Below are 19,973 nucleotides of genomic sequence, written 5' to 3'. Positions count from 1 at the left end.
AGCTAAGTTGGGTGATATTCAGAAGCAGGCATCCTCTCCACTATTACCGGTACAGCCTGTTGAAGGATGTGGTGGTATGTTCATTGCATTCATTGTTTAAGGAGCCCTTACCACCATGATCCCCCATGAAATGCACAAAGTTACTTGGGGCCCTGGGCTTCTTTTGTCACAGGAGCAAGGAAGCGGGTGTATGGAAAGATCACAAAACACTGCCTTGCTTTCCCATCTTAGTTACAACTTTTGCTGGCTTTGTGACATATTTCAGTTGACAGTTATGAGCACCATCCTTAAGGGACTTCATATTGAAGACAGGTAATTATTGCATGGACATGAGCAGGTGACGTGCAAATATTCAAGGAACAACTAAATAGATAATTTTGTGACAGACAGATGATGCACTTAAAAAATCTTGGGCACTGGAACAAGGCCGATGTGTGGGATGGGGAAGAAGTGTATAGAAATAGAAAGATCACTCTGTTTAACTTCCTGGGGACTTCGCTTTAGAAACAGTCTCAATGAGAAACATTTCTTTCTTCGGCAGGAAGAACAGAATCTCTACATTTCTCTGGCAATATCTGTCCTCCAATAGAGAATGTCCAGCTTCTGCATACAAAATGCATAGCTTCCTGTTTTACCTGCGAAGAGAAGGAGAAAGGGGAGTTCCCCCTGTGGCACAGTGGTAATGAACCCAACTTGTATCCATGAGGATGCAGGTCGCAGATGTGGCTCGGATCCCACGTTGCTGTAGCTGTGGTGTAGGCTGGCAGCTGCAACTCTGATTTGACCCCTAGCCTGGGAACTTCTATATGCCACAGACGTGGCCCTAAAAAGTAAAAGAAAAAAAAAAAAGAGATAGGGAGTAAAGAGGGGACTCCATTCTGATTACACGACTTTATGTTATTACTCTAGACAAGCAGATATTTATAGAGAAAAAAAATCTAAACAGCCTAATGAACTAATTAATATATTTGAGGTAATACATGTCCCAGGCATAATTACTAATGTGGTATAATTCTTCCTTTTTAATCGTGATTTGTGTTTTGAACCTTACTAAAACAACAGTTTTAACATAGAGCCTTCAAAATAGGCATAATTTTTTACATGAAATCTATCTTAGATGATATGAGACAATCCCTGTTCCAAAGGGTTTTCTGCATATTTTGATGATTTGGCAGGTGGAAAAGCAAAAAAGAATGGCTTTTTCAAACAAATACTATTGATTGTCTCATCTGCAATTCTGTCTATCTTATAAAAGGTTAGTTCTTTTCCTCAATCTTTTGAGTAATAATTTATAAGAAAGAAAAATCACTTCACAAGTTTAAAAATTGGTAACCAGTACTAAATTACAGCTAATCAATACAAAGTCTCTGTAACAGTAGGAAGAGAATCTGCTAATTCATGGCCAATTTGTTGAAAATGCTAAATATGAGTACATTTCAGTTCTGCCTTCACTTGGAGCTGATTAAGTCATTAACCTCATCAAGGAACAATTAGGGACTCAAGTTAGGCTCCCCCCAAAGAGAATAACACAAACCTATGTCCTGCTCCTTTGGGGCTCAGAAATCAATTTCTAAAAGAATAATGTGGGTCCAAAATGTACAGACAACTGGAAAAAAAAGAGACATCATTATCTTTATAGGCAATATTTTACATCATGTGCTGGTCCCATGTGTAAATGTTTTTTGAGATAAGGAAGCAGAACCTCACACATAGCAGGCATTCAATGAATGTTTCTTGATTATAATTAAGAATTATTTGTGGTTTTATGGCCCAAAGGTATATTTCCTGATTTTCTAAAACAGAATCACTGTTCGGTTGAAAATTATACAGAGTCTGCAAGTGGTCAAAAGCCAAAGACCAGTCTTCCAGACTTCACAGACTGCAGGGAGTGGGGGCTTGTGTGTCGGTAATTTCTCCCCTCATAGAAATGCAGAGAACAGCAGCACCGTTCTATAAAAGAAAGGGAAATGACAATAAGATTAAAGGCAGGGGGTGTTGATCATTACAGCCTGAGAAAAACTTCAGTTCTCCCCCAAACCTTACAAATATCAGAAACCGATGGTCTCTCCTTTGCTATTTGTTCTTGGATGCAGAATTCGTCATTAAAGTTGAGGGATTAAATATAACACTTTAGCTAATTAATTATAGTTTGATCGTTTTGACACCTCCAAATGACTCAGCCACATACCTTGAAGCTTTGTCAACTCAATTGCATCTTTATTTTTGTTGCCTTTAACCAACAATGAAGACTAATGCCACTCTTTCTAGTTTTCAATCACCTCTACAGAAGTGCTCCCCTGGCAATGAGCAAGGACAGACCTAATTAATCCCTCATCTGCCCTCTCTGCTGTCTATACATCACACTGGCAGTTGGAACTGCTGCTTGTTTTAAGGCTATTGCTGGAATGAAAAGCTCATCTGTTTTTCAATAATTTTACCACAGGTGGTGATTTGTAATTAGAAAGAGCAGAATCCAAATTTTGGTGTGTGTGTGTGTGTGTGTGTGTGTGTGTGTACGTGTGCGTGCATGCGCTCTGTAACCAGCAATGTGCGCTTCTTGTAGAAGAGGGGGAAAGAAGGAAAATCAGTGGCACATCAAGAGAAAAGCATTTACTTTTGCGCCAAGCCAAATGACAGGATTTTAAAGGAACGGATCTTTTTGGTTTTGATTTTTGTTTTTCTTCTTTGTGAAATTGATAAATTCACTGAATCACTTTGCTGTACACCTGGTACTAATACAACACAGTAAATCAAGTATACTCCAATATAAAATAAAAACTAAATTAAATTGAAAAAATTACTGTATCATTAATTTGAACTGAAATAGGTGCTTTTATTATTTTACTCTAAAATACAATTTTCTATTGTTCTTTAAAAATTTTATCAGTGGCAATTCTCGTCATGGCTCAGCAGAAACAAATTCGACTAGTATCCATGAGGATGTGGGTTTGATCTCTGGCCTCATTCAGTGGGTCAGGGATCTGGCACTGCCAGGGGCTGTGGTAGTAGTTCGCATTCGTGGCTCAGATCCTGCATTGCTGTGGCTGTGGCGTAGGCCAGTGGCTGTAACTCCAATTTGACCTCTAGCCCGGGAATTTCCATATGCTGCAGGTGCAGCCCTAAAAAGAAAAAAAAAAAAATTGATATGGTTACATACAGGTCATAGATCAAAGGCTTGGAGAAACTGGAAAGACTGCAAGATGAAGAAGCATGAGGACTCAGTGTCCCTGGAGGGGTGTGTGCTCTTGGTGAGCAGATGAAGATGAATCAAGGAGGGTCAAGGTGAAAAGCTCCTCTTTGACTTCAGTCTCTCCTGGCCTCACCCTGAGCGGAGGTACCTATACTCTTATCTCATTCTAAGTGGAACTTGCTGTGACTGGAAAAAAAGTTTAGCACAAAAACGCAGTCTGGCCATAGGTGACAAACCAGCCCAGAGAGGAGATTTGCAATTTTTTTTTGTTTTTTGTTTGTTTGTTTGTTTGTTTCAGTGGCCTCACCTACAGCACATGAAAGTTCTGGGGACAAGGGATTGAATCCTAGCAGCAGCTGCAGGCAACTTGGAGCCTTAACCCACCACCCCTTTTGGGGCCAGAGATAGAACAAGCAGCTACCCTGCAGCTGGAGCTGCTGCACTCGGATACTTTTTTTTTTTTTTTTCTTCAATAGTTATTTCCCCAACACAATTTTTTTTTCTACTGTACAGCATGGTGACTCAGTTACACATACATGTACACATTCTATTTTCTCACATTATCATGCTCCATCATAAGTGACTAGAGAGTTACCCACTGTACCATGGCAGGAACTTCTGGATGGAAATGTCCTGATCAAGAGGAGTGTATTTCAGGACTTTATCAGAAGTCCCTTGACTCTCACCTTGATCAGAAATCTCTCTATCTATCTATCATCTATCATCTTCTTTTTCAGATTTTTTTCCTTTATAGGTTATTATGAGATATTGAATATAGGTCCCTGTGCTATACAGTAGGTTCTTATTGTTTAGTCTCACATTCTTCATTTAACATATATGAAGAACATCTGCCATGTTCAGTTGAAAATAGTATAAATGCAAAGAATAGCTTGGATCTTTTTTTTTCTTTCCAAAAAAATCATTTTACAGTTTAATTTCTTTTACATTTATTTAGTTCTGCAAATTCTTTTCTCTCTCTCTTTTTTTTTTTTTTTTTTTTTTTTTAGGGCAACACCTGCAGCATATGGAAATTCCATAGCATCATGGGATCCGAGCCACACCTTCAACCTACACCACATCTCACTGCAACACCGGATCCTTAACCCACTGAGTGAGGCCAGGGATTGCACCCATATCCTCATGGATACTATCTGGGCTGCTTATCATTGAGCCACAGTGGGAACGTCCCGTTATGTGAATTTTTAGCATTTTATTTGTTTCCGTTTTTTAAAGTTTGACTGAAGTATAGTTGATTTGTAATTTATAATCTCTACTCTACAACAAAATGATTCAGTTATACACATATACATTTGGATCGTTTATCTTCAAGCTACAGTTTTGTTGGAGTTTTATAGTTTAGATCTTGGAGCTTTGGCAGTATTTTTTCCCAAATACAGAGGATCACTTTAGATCTCCTCATTCAAACTGCTTACCCTGGTATTAATGTGGCCCCAGTTTTATATGCAATGTTGGTTTTCAGCCCAATTCCTCACTATTTCCCTGCGTATATTCTGTCATTAGACTTCTGTTCTCACAATGCATATACATTCCTATTTCTGGGCTTGCACCACAATTCCCTTCACAAAAGACACCCTGTTCATCCCTTTATCATATTGCCCTTTTCAAACAGACTTTTCTGGTTGATCCCAGTGCCTCCCTTTTCTGACCTCAGTATGTGTACCATGTCATGAAGCTCTGCTCCCAGTACAGGACAATACATCATGTTTTGCCCCAAGACAGTTCTGTATTTTATATGCAGTGTTATTTTATTCTGTCAGCATCGTTTTAAACATTAATGCTTTATTTCCCTAGTTAAGGTAGAAGCACACCTCATCTTTTGCCTTTCCCAGTGCTTAGCACACTAAACACTTAATAAATATTTGAAAATTTCCTACTTTAATACTACGGTAAGCAGTTTTAATTAAAAGATATAAAGTGATCCTCTGTATTTGGGGAAAAAATCCCCCTAAGCCCCAAGATCTAAAATTTCCTTTTGGGAGTTCTCATTGTGGCTCAGCGGGTTAAGAATCTGACTAGCATCCTTGAGGATGCGGATTCAATTCTTGGTCTTGCTCAGTGGGTTAAAGATTCTGGTGTTGCTGAGAGTTATGGTGTAGGTTGCAGATGTGGCTCAGCTCAGATCTGACATTGCTGTGGCTGTGGCATAAGCCGGCAGCTGCAGCTGTGATTTGACCCTAGCCTGGGAACATCCATATGCTGCAGGTGCAGCCCTAAAAAGGCAAAAATAAATAAATAAATAAATAAATAAAATTTCCTTTTAATACTTGCAGCATTGTCATTCCATTTCCTGAATCTGGACTTCAATTAAAGAGGAGGAAAAACATAAGATATTGAAAGTCTATCTCCACAAAAGGATCAGGAAATTAATCCCTGTACCATAGAACCAAAGGTAATGGAAAGAACTGTACTTCTGCAGAATTGAGAAAATATTTCATACTTAGATCTAGACAGAGCTGGAAGGAATCTTGCAGCTAATTTTTTCTAACTTCTTTCAATAAATGAGAAAAATTGAGACTCTGTAATAAGCAGTTTGATTTTAAATCTCTTTACACTGTATCTGGACAAAATGTCTCATAGCGTTAACACAATTTAATATACTTCGTATTTCTCAAAGTATTTTTATATACACCTATTTTTACTCCCATTTTAGCATTGTAAGACATTTGTTATTAGCTTTCTTTTTTTTCAGATTGTTACACTTTTAGAAGTTCATGTGCTCAGTTCACAGCAGAATGAGCATCCTCACCATGTCTCTCTGGGTGAGTTCTTCCATCCCCCCACCCCCAAAAGTCAAATATTTATCATCCACACAGAACTCGCCTTTACACACATATATATACACACTCATACAAGTAATCCAAGTGAATAAAATTTGGGGGAATGGAAAGAAATGGAGAGAAAACAGCAAGAACAAAAATAACAACAAACATTTCCAGGCAGAGGGAAACACAGGTTCAAACACTTGAGTTGAGAGGGTCTCAACTCTAAAGAAGGGATGAAGGCTGAAAGGGACAGAAAGGGAGTAAGCGAGAGGGGAGGGGGATGTGTGTGTGTACATGTGTGTAAGAGGGTAATGGGTGATGCTTTCTTCACGTTTACACCCTCTGAACTCAGTGGACCCAAAGCCAAACTCATCATGTTTACCAAACGAGCAGCCCTACTTTGTGAAGACTGTCCCTGTTCATGAAGTTGGAAGACTGGCCCTTCCCTTGGGCTTCTCTCTCACCCACTGTACCATTCACCCCCACAGAAGGCGGGGGGACTAAAGAGGCCCCATCGTTTTGCCATCTAATTGTCTCTCCACTCTACCCTCTTTTTCTCTGTAGCCCATGCTCACTCTAGTCCACGCTACCTATGCTACCTTTGTCTCTTGCCTTATGGCTCCAAAGTCCTCCGTGAACTTGGTAATTCTACTCTGCCCACCCACTCCAGGCTGTTCTTCTGCACTACATCCAGGACAACCTTTTAAAAAATATAAATTTGACCATTAACCTGTAAAAATTCCTCAATGACTTTCCATTATTCTGAGCATTAACTAAAAAATCTTTAATGAATTTTAGATCAAGGCCTCTCAAACTCCTGGGTATACGAATCACCTAGAGAATTTTTATTTTATTATTATTATTTTCCTTTTTAGGGCTGCACCTGTGGCATATGGAAGTTCCCAGGCTAGGGGTTGAATTGGAGCTGGAGCTGCTGGCCTACACCACAGCCACAGCAATGCAGGATCCGAGCCACATCTGCGACCTAAACCCCAGTTCATGGCAATTCCAGATCCTTAACCCACTGAGTGAGGCCAGGGATGGAAACTGCATCCTCATGGACACTAGTCGGGATACCACTGAACCACAATGGGAACTCCACCTGGAGATCTTTTTACAATGCTAGTTCTGATTCGGTGTGACTGAGATTCTGCATTGATGATAAGCACCTAGTTGAGCCGGCTCTTATGACACTTTGTGAATCAAGGACCTAGAAGACCCTTACCTGTCTGGTTCACCACTTTCAGGAGGCCCTCCACTGTCACCTCTATTCATGGTGTCTTCCCTTCCATTTTTTGAAGTCAGTATGCTCTTTCTCAACTCAAGCCTTGCATATGTTCTTTACTCTACCCAGAGTTTTTCTTCTCTGCCCCCTTTTCTCCTAATCCCAACTCCCTTGTGGCTGGGCCTCTCTATTCATCCCTGAGAATTATCTTCAGACTCACTCTCAGGCTTCTACTTCTCCTTCACAGCATTTAACCCACTTTGCATTCAAATGGCTTTTTTGTTTGTTTGTTTGCTTTTTACAGCTGCACCTGTAGCTCCAGATGGTTCCCAGGCTAGGGATCATTTCAGAGCTACAGCTGCTGGCCTATGCCACAGCCACAGCAATGTAGGTTCCAAGCTGCATCTGCGACCTACACCACAGCTCACAGGAACGCTGGATCCTTAACATACTGAGCGAGGCCAGGGATTGTACCTCATGGTTAGCAGTTGGATTTGTTTCTGCTGTAGCCCAAAGGGAGCTCCTCAATGTTTAAGTTGTGTGGTTAGTTGGTAAATGTCTATTTCTCTACTAGACTCCGCGAAGATTGAATTTAGAATTAAATCTGACAACTGCTATTAGGGGTCCAAAGCATCTTCATGGGTCTGTCCTCATGTCCAGATAGAGCTGGATCCTGGAAGGCAGTACAATTTCACTACGGACTAGAGGGGAAGAACAGCGATAGACACCTGGATACAGGCCAAAGATGGCAAGGGATGAACTTACTGCAGCAGCAGCTGAGAGAGAGAGGGAGGACCTGGAGGCAGCAGAAGCTAATGTGACCCACATACTTGCTTTGCTCACCTTGAAATCCACCTCTTGCTCAATTCCTGGCAGAGAATATAAGTTAAATAAATTTAAAAATTAATAAATAAGTTAAAACATGTGAGTTATATATGTGTGTGTGTGTGTGTGTGTGTATAGTGCTCACTAGTCATATGTAGTCAGTGGCTACCATATGGGACTACATAGCTCTCAACCATTTGCCCTCTCTCTATGTTTCTTGAATGAATATCTGACCTGGTATGTATGGGGACATCTAGAAAAGAATGCAGCCACCACAACTGCAAACTCCCTGTATCCATCATCCCTCACCCCTTACAACAAAGTCATCTTTTTTTTTTTTTTCTTTCTTTCTTTTTAAGGCTACTCTCTCGGCACACAGAAGTTCCCAGGCAAGGGGTCCAATCAGAGCTACAGCTGCTGGTCTACACCATAGCCACAGCAACGCCCGATCTGAGCCATGTCTGTGATCCACACCACAGCTCATAGCAACGCCGGATCCTTAACCCACTGAGCAAGGCCAGGGATCAAATCCATATCTTCATGGATTCTAGTCAGTTCATTACCACTGAGCCACAACAGGAACTCCAACAAAGTCATCTTTTACTCACCCATGCATGTTGTATGCAATAGTTCCTCTTCATTGGGAGCCTACGGTGTGAGCACCTCTCACTACTGAGAATGTAAAACAGAACTGGAGAGAGAGGCTAAGTGCCTTCGTTTCTGTACCAATATGCCTGAAAGATAGCAATAGTGTTTAAAACATAATGTCTTGATTTGGAATGTGGCTGCAAGGGGATAGAAGAATATCTGATCTCCAACATTTGCAAGCTCCCAATGAGCCACTGACAATTCCAGGAAATGCGGGAAGCGTGTATACATTTCCATGTGTTACCACTGGCTGGTGATATGGACCTGCTCCTTAATAAAGCATTCAGGACAAATTATCTGTGATTATTAGAAATGCCATCCATAAACATGTGTATAATTTTGAAATGAATCAAATGCCCTCCCTGATCTGTGCTGCACCTGGTGAAGGATATTGTACAAATCATACACTAAACATTGTATATTTTCATCTGTAACTTTAGGGTTCTTAACTCTACATAGAAGCGGGTGGGCTACTTATTCATTCATTCTATTCATTTATTCATTTCTTCCACAAAACTGCAATGAGCACTCTTGTGTGCATGGTGCCATGCTGGTGACTGAGGGGACAGTCATCTAAAAGGTGTGGTACCTGTGCTTCTCAGTCCAGGGAATCTACTCTGGGGACTTCATTCTTGCATGTGATTTGCTCAAGCAATTTTGCATATTTTTTAGGGACACTGGAAAATAAGCTGCTAATCAAACATGACGGGTGTTTGTGTTAGGTCCGTGGAAGTTCCCTTTGCCAACCATTTAAGCCACGTGGTCTCTAGGTTCCACCCCCTAAATTCCAAGGGAAGGTCACTGTCACAGTCTGTCCACAGGTGTGTTGATCAACATTTCCATGAGCCATGCAACCGAATCTCAGCAGCTTCCCCCAACACCTCATGTTCTCAATTGAAAGATGATGAAGGGGAAGGGAGTGGTGGGGCGATAGATGCCTCATACTGCATCAGAGCTCCACTGCAGCTCTGCTGCAAGCCTCCCCTGAAGCCATCATGCTATGGATTTCAGAGGTTTAGAGGCCCACTTTTTCTCCTTACCCAGTGGGATGGGCCCAACCTAGGACTCTGATGCTCCTTAATCTGCTTGCCGTCACTGTTCCTTTTGTTCTCTTAGTTTCTGCACTGTCACTGTAAGGAATTCCTTGCCATCTTTTGGGTGTCTCTAGGTCTCCAAGGCTCACCTCATCTTTGGACAAGAAGGAGAAAGACACCCTCTTCTACTGCACAGCTCTTTCAGAAGTGATACGCACAGCCGAAGTGCCAGAGTCCCTAGTAATCAGATCTTTCAGTCTATTTCACTACCCAGTCGTAGCAGGGTACCTACTTCCTGGGGGAGGGGCTGGCTAAGGGAGGGTCAGAAATCAACCCTTACAGTATAGATCCTGCATCTCTTGTCTGTCCTCACATTCTGCCTCTGCTACTGAGTCTAACTCTTACAGATACAAAAAAGTAAATATTTTGCTCATGATTTTGCTATCACTCCACTTCAGTCTGGATTCCATTCAATGAAACCCTCCCTGCCCTCCTGATATGGGGTGGCCTGTGCATATATTTAAACGTCAGTGGGAAATTCCCATTGTGGCTCAGTGGGAAAGAATCTGACTGGTATCCATGAGGACACAGGTTTGATCCCTGGCCTCACTCATGTGTTAAGGATCGGCATTGCTGTGGCTGTGCTGTAGGCAATTCCGATTCGACCCCTAGCCTGGGAACCTCCATATACCATTGATGCAGCACCAAAAAGACAAAAAAAAAAAAAAAAAAAAAAAAAAAAATTACAAAAAATGAACTTCAGTGGTAGCCAAGACTCAAGTGTTTGCTCATGGAACTCCTTGGCCCTTGGCAAGACACTTGTTTAAATGTCTCTGAACATTGTGTGATAGGTCAGGAGTCTATTTCTGCCCAGAGAACATGAAGGACTGCCAGAAGGTGTCAGCTCTCTCCGTGCCAAGAAAACGTGTTGTGCCAAGTGTGTACACTCCAAGTGTATTGCAACCTCGGTGTTCATAAAATTTAAATAACAAGCCTTGGGAGTTCCCGCTGTAGCTCAGTGGTAATGAACCTGACTAGGATCCATGAGGATGTGAGTTCGATCCCTGGTCTCATTCAGTGGGTTAAGGATCCGGTGTTGCCGTGAGCTGTGGTGTAGGTTGCAGAAGCAACTCTGATCCTGTGTTGCTGTGGCTGTGGGGTAGGCTGGCAGCTGTAGCTCCAATTTGACCCCTGGCCTGTGAACTTCCATATGCCACAAGTGCGGCCCTAAAAAGAAAATAAATAAATAACCAGCCTCTACATTTCCAGATTTCTATTATGGTGGATACTTAAAATTTCAATTTAAGGTATCTCCCAAAAGAAGGAAATGGAATTTGTTTATGTGTCACAATGAGTCATCATTTTTTTGGCGCATAGTCAGTAGAACCTGCAGATTCTATGAAGACATCCCAATGGCTGCCTAGTTGAGAAAGAAGCAAACATGAAGAAACTAGGAAATTTAACGTATGTGATCATTAAGCTAAGTAAAAAGACATTGATCCATTCTTTAAAAACCTCACGACTTCCTTAGCAGCTAATATGTGTTTGTTATGCATCTAATCTTGGAATGCAGGCTCTCATTAGATTAACTTCTTGAGATGGTGAGTATATTCTTATAAAGAGTATGATAGTCAAAGTGCATTTTTTCCTAAAAAAAAAAAAAAAAGAGTTAAGAGAATGTGTTTTATATAAGATCACATATTTCCATTGACTTTCATGGTCATTGTAGAGAAGCTTTCCCATGAGGAAATTAGTATGGAAAAATATAAGAAACTTTTGAACTTTCCATTTTAAGTGAATTTTAATTTGTTAATACATTACCTTTGTGGCTTTTACTTTCCTAATCAATTTGCCCAGAATTAAGCAGTTGAGTGGCTAGTCCACATGAACTCAAGATATCCTACAACAAGTATACATATATGACTACGTCACTGTGGACTCCATGGGATGTGCCTATTCAATTAGCAGTGCTGAGAGTAGTAAACTGAAAAAGTCAACTGAAGATTTTTATTCTCTATCCCAGATGCCATAATATGTTACTATCGCTTCCATTGTGATTCTCTACATTCTGTAAACCCTGGGAGCCCTCAACGCTTGTGTCATTGACAACAGGGTTTTGTTAAAATCTGGGATCTGACATCAAGGATGTTCTTACCTATGAGGGACTCAGTAGGAAGCAGTGTTAAGTGAGTCCTTTGTTGCTACTCTTCTCCAAGCTGTTGGGATGGATGATTTGGAGAGGCATGGTTGGGGCAGGGGGGGAATGGGCATGTGATGAGAGGCAGCTCTTGGCATCTTTCTTAAAGTGAATCCCAATCTTTCCCAGATACTTTCATGCAAGATGAGATCATTTCCAAGCAGTTTTAGACATCGAATGGTAGCCTTCTCATTTATAAGTCTCCAGACTACCTTCCCAACTTCTACTTTGTATCACCTCCCAAGGCCATCGTGAAAATATAGATGGCAAAGCAGGAAAACAATGCATAGTCATTGCTTACCTTCTTACACCCCCTCTCCTCCCCTGTCCCCAGTGGAGGAAAATAAGACTGAGAAAAGGATGCCAGTGTACATACCTCCAGGCACGGCTTCTCTTCCAACCCTTGGACTCTTTCCCAAGTTCCAGCTTTACTACCTACCCGGGAACATAAACGACCAAGTGATTTTCTGAACATTTTTGCAAGACTACCTCAAAGATTACCTATCAGCCCCATGTTGATATGCCTTAGGCCTTGGAGGGGATCTGACAAAGCCAAGAAAGGCTTATCAATCACCTCTGGGTGACTTGGCCAAAAGTCCAACCATCTCTGAGTCCCTCAAGTGATTTTCTTCGCCATTTCTTTTCAGCTCTAGTGTTGGACAGTGTGGTTGATGAGTTGAAATCCTAACAATCAACTAACCATGGTCTGAAGTGGCATCGGACTGAAGCCAGTGGGTGTCGGGCCTGGTGACAGCCGCTGTGTGACAGAGCTTGTCAGAAACACAGGGAGGGCCTCAGGTCATGAGCATAGGCCTGACCCTTCCAGATGAATGGGAGCTGACAGGAGTGATCTCTGCAACATGGAAGGGAGTGATGACATGAAAACAGTGACATGTTTGGGACTGAAAACACCAGGCACAGAAATGTCACTTGTAATGGCCAGAGAAATGACAGGGGACTCATATTAACTTTATTTGATTGCAGTTCCAAGAGGCCCCTTGTGCTAAGAGCCAGGGCTAGCTAGGAGTCACAAATCAGAGAAACCACTCCCTTCCTGACCACCCCCACCCCAAGTTAATCAGAGACACAAAACCCCTGGCATTTTGTGCCATTAGCCCAGGGATCCTTAACCCTGGCTTCACAGCAGAATCACTTGAGTATTTATGCCCTGGCTCTGCGAGAGGGATTCTGATTTAAGTAGCCCTGGGGGTGGGACACAGATAGTGACTTGCCTTAAAATTTCTCCCCGGGGAGTTCTCCCTGTGGTGCAGAGGGTTAAGGATCTGGCTTTGTCAGGGCTGCGGTGTCTGTTAAAAAAGAAAAAAAAGAAAAAAAAAGCACCGCACCCCCAGGCTATTCTGATACCAAGAGATCTGTTGAGGACCACTTCATCAGAGGGCTGAAAATGAAGAATAAATGCCCTGGAAAATGGGTATCATTTTCACTATAATAACACAAATCTATATTGCTCAAGGAGCTCAACTCCTATTTCATTAGCTCAATATTGTATTTTTAAGTATTGGCATCTGAAGGTTAAAAGAATTAGCTTGACTCATCCAACAAGTCACTGGGTTCTAGGAACATGGCTTTCACTGCCTTGTTCTCCGGTGCCCTTCCTTTGAGCTAGAAGATCAGTTGTGAATTCCCTAAAAAGTAAAGGATCACCTTGACCCTTGCCCAATTTGAACCTTGAAAATCTCAGAGGGAAAAGTGCATTAGAGCTATTCATTCAGTGATACAAACCTGCTGCCCTTTGTATGTGGAGGTGATGCGAATCCACAGATGTTAGAAAAGGCAGGCACTTTGTAAGCTTCGTTTTAGCGGAGGGGGTAGTTTCCACATTTTTTCCCTTTGGCATTTACACATTCTAACTCGGCTGTGGGAGTGGATGGCGAAGACTCTGACAAAAACCAGAGGGAGTTGTTCCTTTTCTTTTCCACCTACCTGCCTCTCATTTGGGATTGAGTTCCCCTGGGAAAACCTTTCTCCCTAAAACGATCCCAAAGATGTCATTTCCTTAAGCAAAACTTTGTCAACTTATATTTTTTCCTAGAGTTATTTACATTTCAAATACTATCACTAATGTAGACTGAAAATAATAGACATGAGAAGACAGGTTAGAAATACAAATAAGCAGATTAGGTAGAGTTGATTAATAATATATAGGTTAATAAACTGGTAGATGATAGATGGATAGATAGGTTATAGAGGATAGATAGCTAGATAGACAGGCTTCATCGTTTGGGGTGCCACATGGAATTCTACAATATAGGCAACTGTCTCTTAGTAACTCAGAACATTCTGGAAATATGAATGAAAACTAATCCTTGCATCTTTCTACCATGTGCCCTTACAAGATAGAAGAGAAAAATACATAATCACAGGGTGGAGATGAGTTAAGGGACTTCAAGTAGCATCATTATAATTGACTCCTTAAGTAAGTTTCCACATTTAGTAACTTGCCCAGTAGTAATTTTTCCTAGGCATGAAAGTAAAATTAGTTGCTCGTGTGTTAGAAATTGAAAGCAAAATTATAACTCAAAAAGTACTTTTTGACAATCCATTAAACATTAACAAATCATAATTTTTGCTTTGTACTTTTTCATTGGGAAAAAAAGCTAATAGTGAAGGAGGATATTTATACTGGGAAGAATGACTATTTATTGATTGGGAGAAACAACAATTTGAATTGAGAAATGTGATTGCCATTAACATGCTATTCTCCAAATATAAAAGTGTTTCTAAATATTAAAGTATTTTCTTTCTTTTTTCTTTTTATTATTATCTTTTGTCTTTTTAGGGCCACACCCATGGAGGTTCCTAGCTAGGGGTCTAATCAGAGCGGTAGCTGGCAGCCACAGCTCATGGCAACACTGGATCCTTAACCCACTGAGAGAGGTCAGGGATCAAACCTGCATCCTCATGGATACTGATCGAGTTCATTAACCACTGACCCCATACAGGAACTCCTCTTTTTTTTTTTAATTGAATTAGAGTTGATTTATAATGTTGTGTTAGTTTTAGGTATATAGCAAAGTGATTCAGTCATACACAATTTTTTTTCCAGATTCTTTCCCTATGTAGGTTATTACAAAATATTGAGTACAGTTCCCTACACTATGCAGTAGGTCCTTATCGTTTATTTATTTTATATATAGTAAAGTGTGTATGTTACTCCAAAAAGTTATTTTCTTAAAATAGACCCAGGGCGTGGTGGCAATTAGAAATATGTATCTGCTTCATTTTCATCTGCCCATGAAAACAGAAAAATAGGTGGTCACCACTTTTCATCATACACCTATTTTATGTAAGAATTAACCTCAACTGCAGCATGAGTAGATAAATTAGGAAAATGTTAATCAACAGCTCATGCACGAACACCTATGAAACAAAGTAACTCAGCTAAACCATTAAGATACAGGAAAATGTTAACAAGCCCACAATTACTCCCCTGCACACTTGCCCTCATCCCCAATTTCTGTTCCATCAGAGAACTGGGCTGTGCCATCAATAACTTAGCCTGGATTTGATCTCACTGATTTAGGTGCTCAGAAGTTTCTGTTCCATCCTTGAACTTTTTGCTTACGACCCCATCAGGACCTCTGCTGTGATCCCTCTTTGAGAGACTGTGATGTCTAACGTGCAGTGGCCAGGAGTGAAAGGTCATGAACACTCATATCCACCATCCTAAGCTGTGCATCCAGAGTTAGATGCAGAATGAGAGGCAGACAGAGGCAGGAAAAACAGTGGGAGCAGGCTAAGAGGTCCAACAAAAGGAGATCGCAGACTGCTTTTACTTTTTTTTTAGGGAGGCACATGGAAGTTCCCAGGCTAGGGGTCGAATCAGAGCTCCAGCTGCCAGCCTACACCACAGCCACAACAATGCAGGATCTGAGCCAGGTCTGCAACCTATACCACAGCTCAAGGCAATACCGGATCCTTAACTCACTGAACGAGGTCCGGGATGGAAGGAACCCGCGGCGTCATGGATCCTAGTCAGTCGGGTTGGTTAATTGCTGAGCACCTCAGACTACTTTTAAATATCCTTGAATAATAATCAACCTCCCCAGACTTTGACTCTGCACAGTGAAATCACTGACCAGGTTCAATAAAATAAAGACATTTAGGAAAACCTTAACTTTTAACATTTCTGGAATAAAGAAAAAGAAAGTCTAAACAGTGATAAGGTGGGTAACTAATTTTTACTTATCTACTTACCTATTTATTTTTCCAGCTTTACTGAGGTAGAATTCACAAATAAAAATAAAACTAATTTTAAATAAATGAATTTAGGCTAATCTCAGATTTCTTTTCCTGACTGGAAAAGTGCATAATTTGAAGAGTCTACATGAATAGTAAACAGAGAGATAAAACAAAGCATTTCCCAAAATGTTGAGGCGGTAATAAGAGAGACAGTCCATATTGCTGGAAGCAGTGTAAATGGTGACACATTTAGGAAAACAATGTGTTTATATGTATTAAGACTCTTAAAACTTTAGATTCAATTTTGAGAAAATCTGTTCTTGGGGTAGAATCTGAGTTATAAGCAAAGGTTTAGTTTTAAACAGCTCATCATTACTGGTTAAGGGAATAAAAGTGTGATAACTAAATCAAAAATAAATAGATGGGATTAAATCCACTATCACACTCTTTCTTCTAAGATTATTATATGATTATTAAAAATACTTCCAAATAGTATTTCACAAAATTGTGAGAGCATGCACAAAATATTCATGATAATCCATGAGCCTGACCGTGTTTGTTTTTCAAACATGGGAAAATCTTTTTTTCTCTTTCTTTTTTTGGTTTTTAGGGGCACCAGCAGCACACGGAAGTTCCCAGGCTAGGGGTCTAACTGGCCTACTGCTGGCCTACACCAAAGCCACAGCACCATGGGATTCAAGCCACGTCTGTGACCTATACCACAGCTCATGGTAATGTTGTATTCTTAACCCACTAAGAAAGCCCAGGGATCGAACCTGCATCCACATGGATACTAGTAATTGGATTCACTTCCACTGTGCCACAACAAGAACTCCCAAACATATGCTGTGGTGAGGTCCTAAAAATACAAAAAAAAAAAAAAGGGGAAATATCTTGGATGGAAATTTAGTTAACCAGTATGTCTTCTGGTGTTATCCAGGGTTATCTCTCTTTAATGGATCATTGATCATTTTACTTTTTTAAATGGCTCAGCAGAAAACGAAATCCGACAAATATGACTAGTATCCATGAGGATGTGGGTTCAATCCTTGGCCTCCCTCAGTGGGTCGAGGATCCAGCATTGCTGTGAGCTATGGTATAGGTCACAGATGAGGTTCAGATCCCATGTTGTTGTGGCTGCGTCTTAGGCGAGCAGCTGCAGCTCCAACTGGACCTCTAGCCTGGGAACTTCCATATGCCAGGGGTGCAGCCCTAAAAAACAAAACAAACAAAAAATAAACAAATTTTTCTATCATAAGCCAGAAAAAATTATATACTGAAAAAATTGTATCTACTTTTAAGTAATAAAAACATTCTTTGTCAGCTAAATTCAATAGCTAGTTTCAATTCAATAGCTAGTTTCCTTGCTCTGAGAGGTAAGGTAGCAAAAAACTTTTAAATAGAGCCTTAAAATGTCAAATGATTAGCACAGGGAATGAGGCCTTTGGAAATTCAGGAGAGAGAGGGCTATTGCTCAGGGGGGAAGGGAATATCTCAGGAAATGTAGCTGAAGTCAGAGTCAGAAGGCCTTGAATGCCAGACTAAGAAACAGACTTCAGATGCAAATAGAAGTCCTTGAAGAGAATTCTGTAGCTGTAGTTAATGAATAGTTTTAGTTCTTTTTTGTTTAAACTGGTACCTTGAAAATATGTATGCAATGTGTATTCATATCTGAATGTATGTACCCTGAATGCACTCACCCTTAGGCAGGAAATAATATGTCTATACAGAAGAAACAGGAAGAATGATTAAGGCATCCGTTAATTAGGGTCCATTTACATTTCCAGAGTTAGCTAAAAACATCCACTTATTTAAACAGAAATCTCCTCAGTTTATTACAGTCATTATTACTCGGCAGTAAGAGATAACTAGTCTGAATTTCACTAGTAGAGAAAATTGCATCATCTGTTGCTTCTCTTAGGGGTCACTATTAGTCATTGTTTGAGTAAAAGAAATTGCAGTTCTTAGGAAACAAAATGCATATTTATTGCATACCTACTGTGTGCAAGACAGTTGGATGAATTCCACATATAAACTCATTAGCTCCTCACACAACCCCTCAAGGTTGGTATTTACAATTCATAAAGTAAAGGAGTCTGAGGAAGACATTAAGAAAGTGAAGTAACCAACCAATGGAAACCTAGAATTCAAGCTACAACTGATTTTCACTCACCTTTAATGTAAGCCAACAGACTTATTACACTAGAGCACACCCATTCACCAGAACACTTCCTAACATTATTGGTGAATTTATATATATATATATATATATATATATATTTTTTTTTTGTCTTTTTGTCTTTTCTAGGGCCACTCCCACGGCATATGGAGGTTCCCAAGCTAGGGGTCCAATCAGAGCTGCAGCCGCTGGCCTACACCACAGCCACAGCAATGTAGGCTCCGAGCTGCGTCTGCAACCTACACCACAGCTCACGGCAACGCCAGATCCTTAACACACTGAGCAAGGCCAGGGATCAAACCTGCAACCTCACGGTTCCCAGTCAGATTCGTTAACCACTGTGCCATTTTTTTTTTAATTATATATTTTTTGAGAATACATGTGTAGATATGCAGTAGGTATATATGTCTATGCGTGTATGGTACGTGTATATATGTGTGTGTATGTGTGTGTATATATATATATATAGCTCTTATACACCAATGAATTGATGTGTGATATATATACATGCATTAGAATAACAAAATTATACATATTGATTACTAATATTATTAACATAATATTAACATATTATAGTAACATAGCTGTGCTATGCTTTTTATATGCATATGATATATATAACTATATATAGGCATATATGAAATAATGCATAAATTAGGAGTTCCTGCTGTGGTTCAGCAGGTTAAGAACCCAACATAGTGTCTGTGAGAATGCGGGTTTGATCCCTGGCCTCTCTCAGTGGGTTAAGGATCCGGCGTTGCCACAAGCTGCAGAGTAGGTCACAAATGCAGCTCAAACCCAGTGTTGCTGTGGCTGTAGTGTAGGTCAGTAGCTGCAGCTCTGATTCGACCCCTTGCCTGGGAACTTCCGTATGCCACAGGTGCAGCTATAAAAAAGAAAGAAAAGAAGGGAAAAATGCATACATTATATATGAATGCATATGCATATATAGTTGACACATCAAACCATATACAAAATAAATTAAAACACAGACATATAATACACACATATAAATTTTTTTTCCCACTGCCCTCACCCAGAAAAGCTGGGTAACTGGAGAAACTGGAGAAACTATGCTATAGTTGAGGAAATGCGACCTGTCACCACAAAATGAGTTCTGATTCTAACTGCAATATTGCAGCCCCAAAAAGAGAGCTGAGGCTGGTCAGGAATCCAAAAGCCAGGTACCCCTAAGAATGACTAAGAATCCCCAAGTGTAACATGATGGGACCACACTCCCCTTTCTCCCATCCCTTGGGCCTTGCTCATCCCACACCCACTTTGCCAAATCCTCACCCAGTGGAAGCTGCCAGTTGGAGAAGAGGAGGCAGGGCCTCCTTGGGCTCCAACTTGAATTCTGTTCTATTATGTACTGGAAAGATCTGCTCTGTCTCTGGGCCCTGGGGTGATAGGACAGTCCCCTGGTAGTTAAATCCATTTGGCTCTTTATTCAACAAAACGACATGGCATTTTCATCAGTGAACCAAAGGAACAATCAGCCCTCCACAAAACAAAGCATTGTTGAGGGCAGAAAAGAGCCCTTGGTGGGAGTTTGTGGTTCTGCACAAAGGCTGTGGAGGCCGAGCTGTCACTCCTTTTTCTCTGTCCCACTGCTCCATGCATCGCACCAGCTCTAGCGTGAAGGGAGATTTAAAAGCAACTAAGTACATATAAACATTTCTCATTCAT

The sequence above is a fragment of the Sus scrofa genome, chromosome 7 (assembly GCF_000003025.6).
Source record: "Sus scrofa isolate TJ Tabasco breed Duroc chromosome 7, Sscrofa11.1, whole genome shotgun sequence".
NCBI classification, from domain to species: domain Eukaryota; kingdom Metazoa; phylum Chordata; class Mammalia; order Artiodactyla; family Suidae; genus Sus; species Sus scrofa.
The sequence above is the reverse complement of the archived record's forward strand: the minus strand, read 5'-3'. Positions refer to the sequence as shown.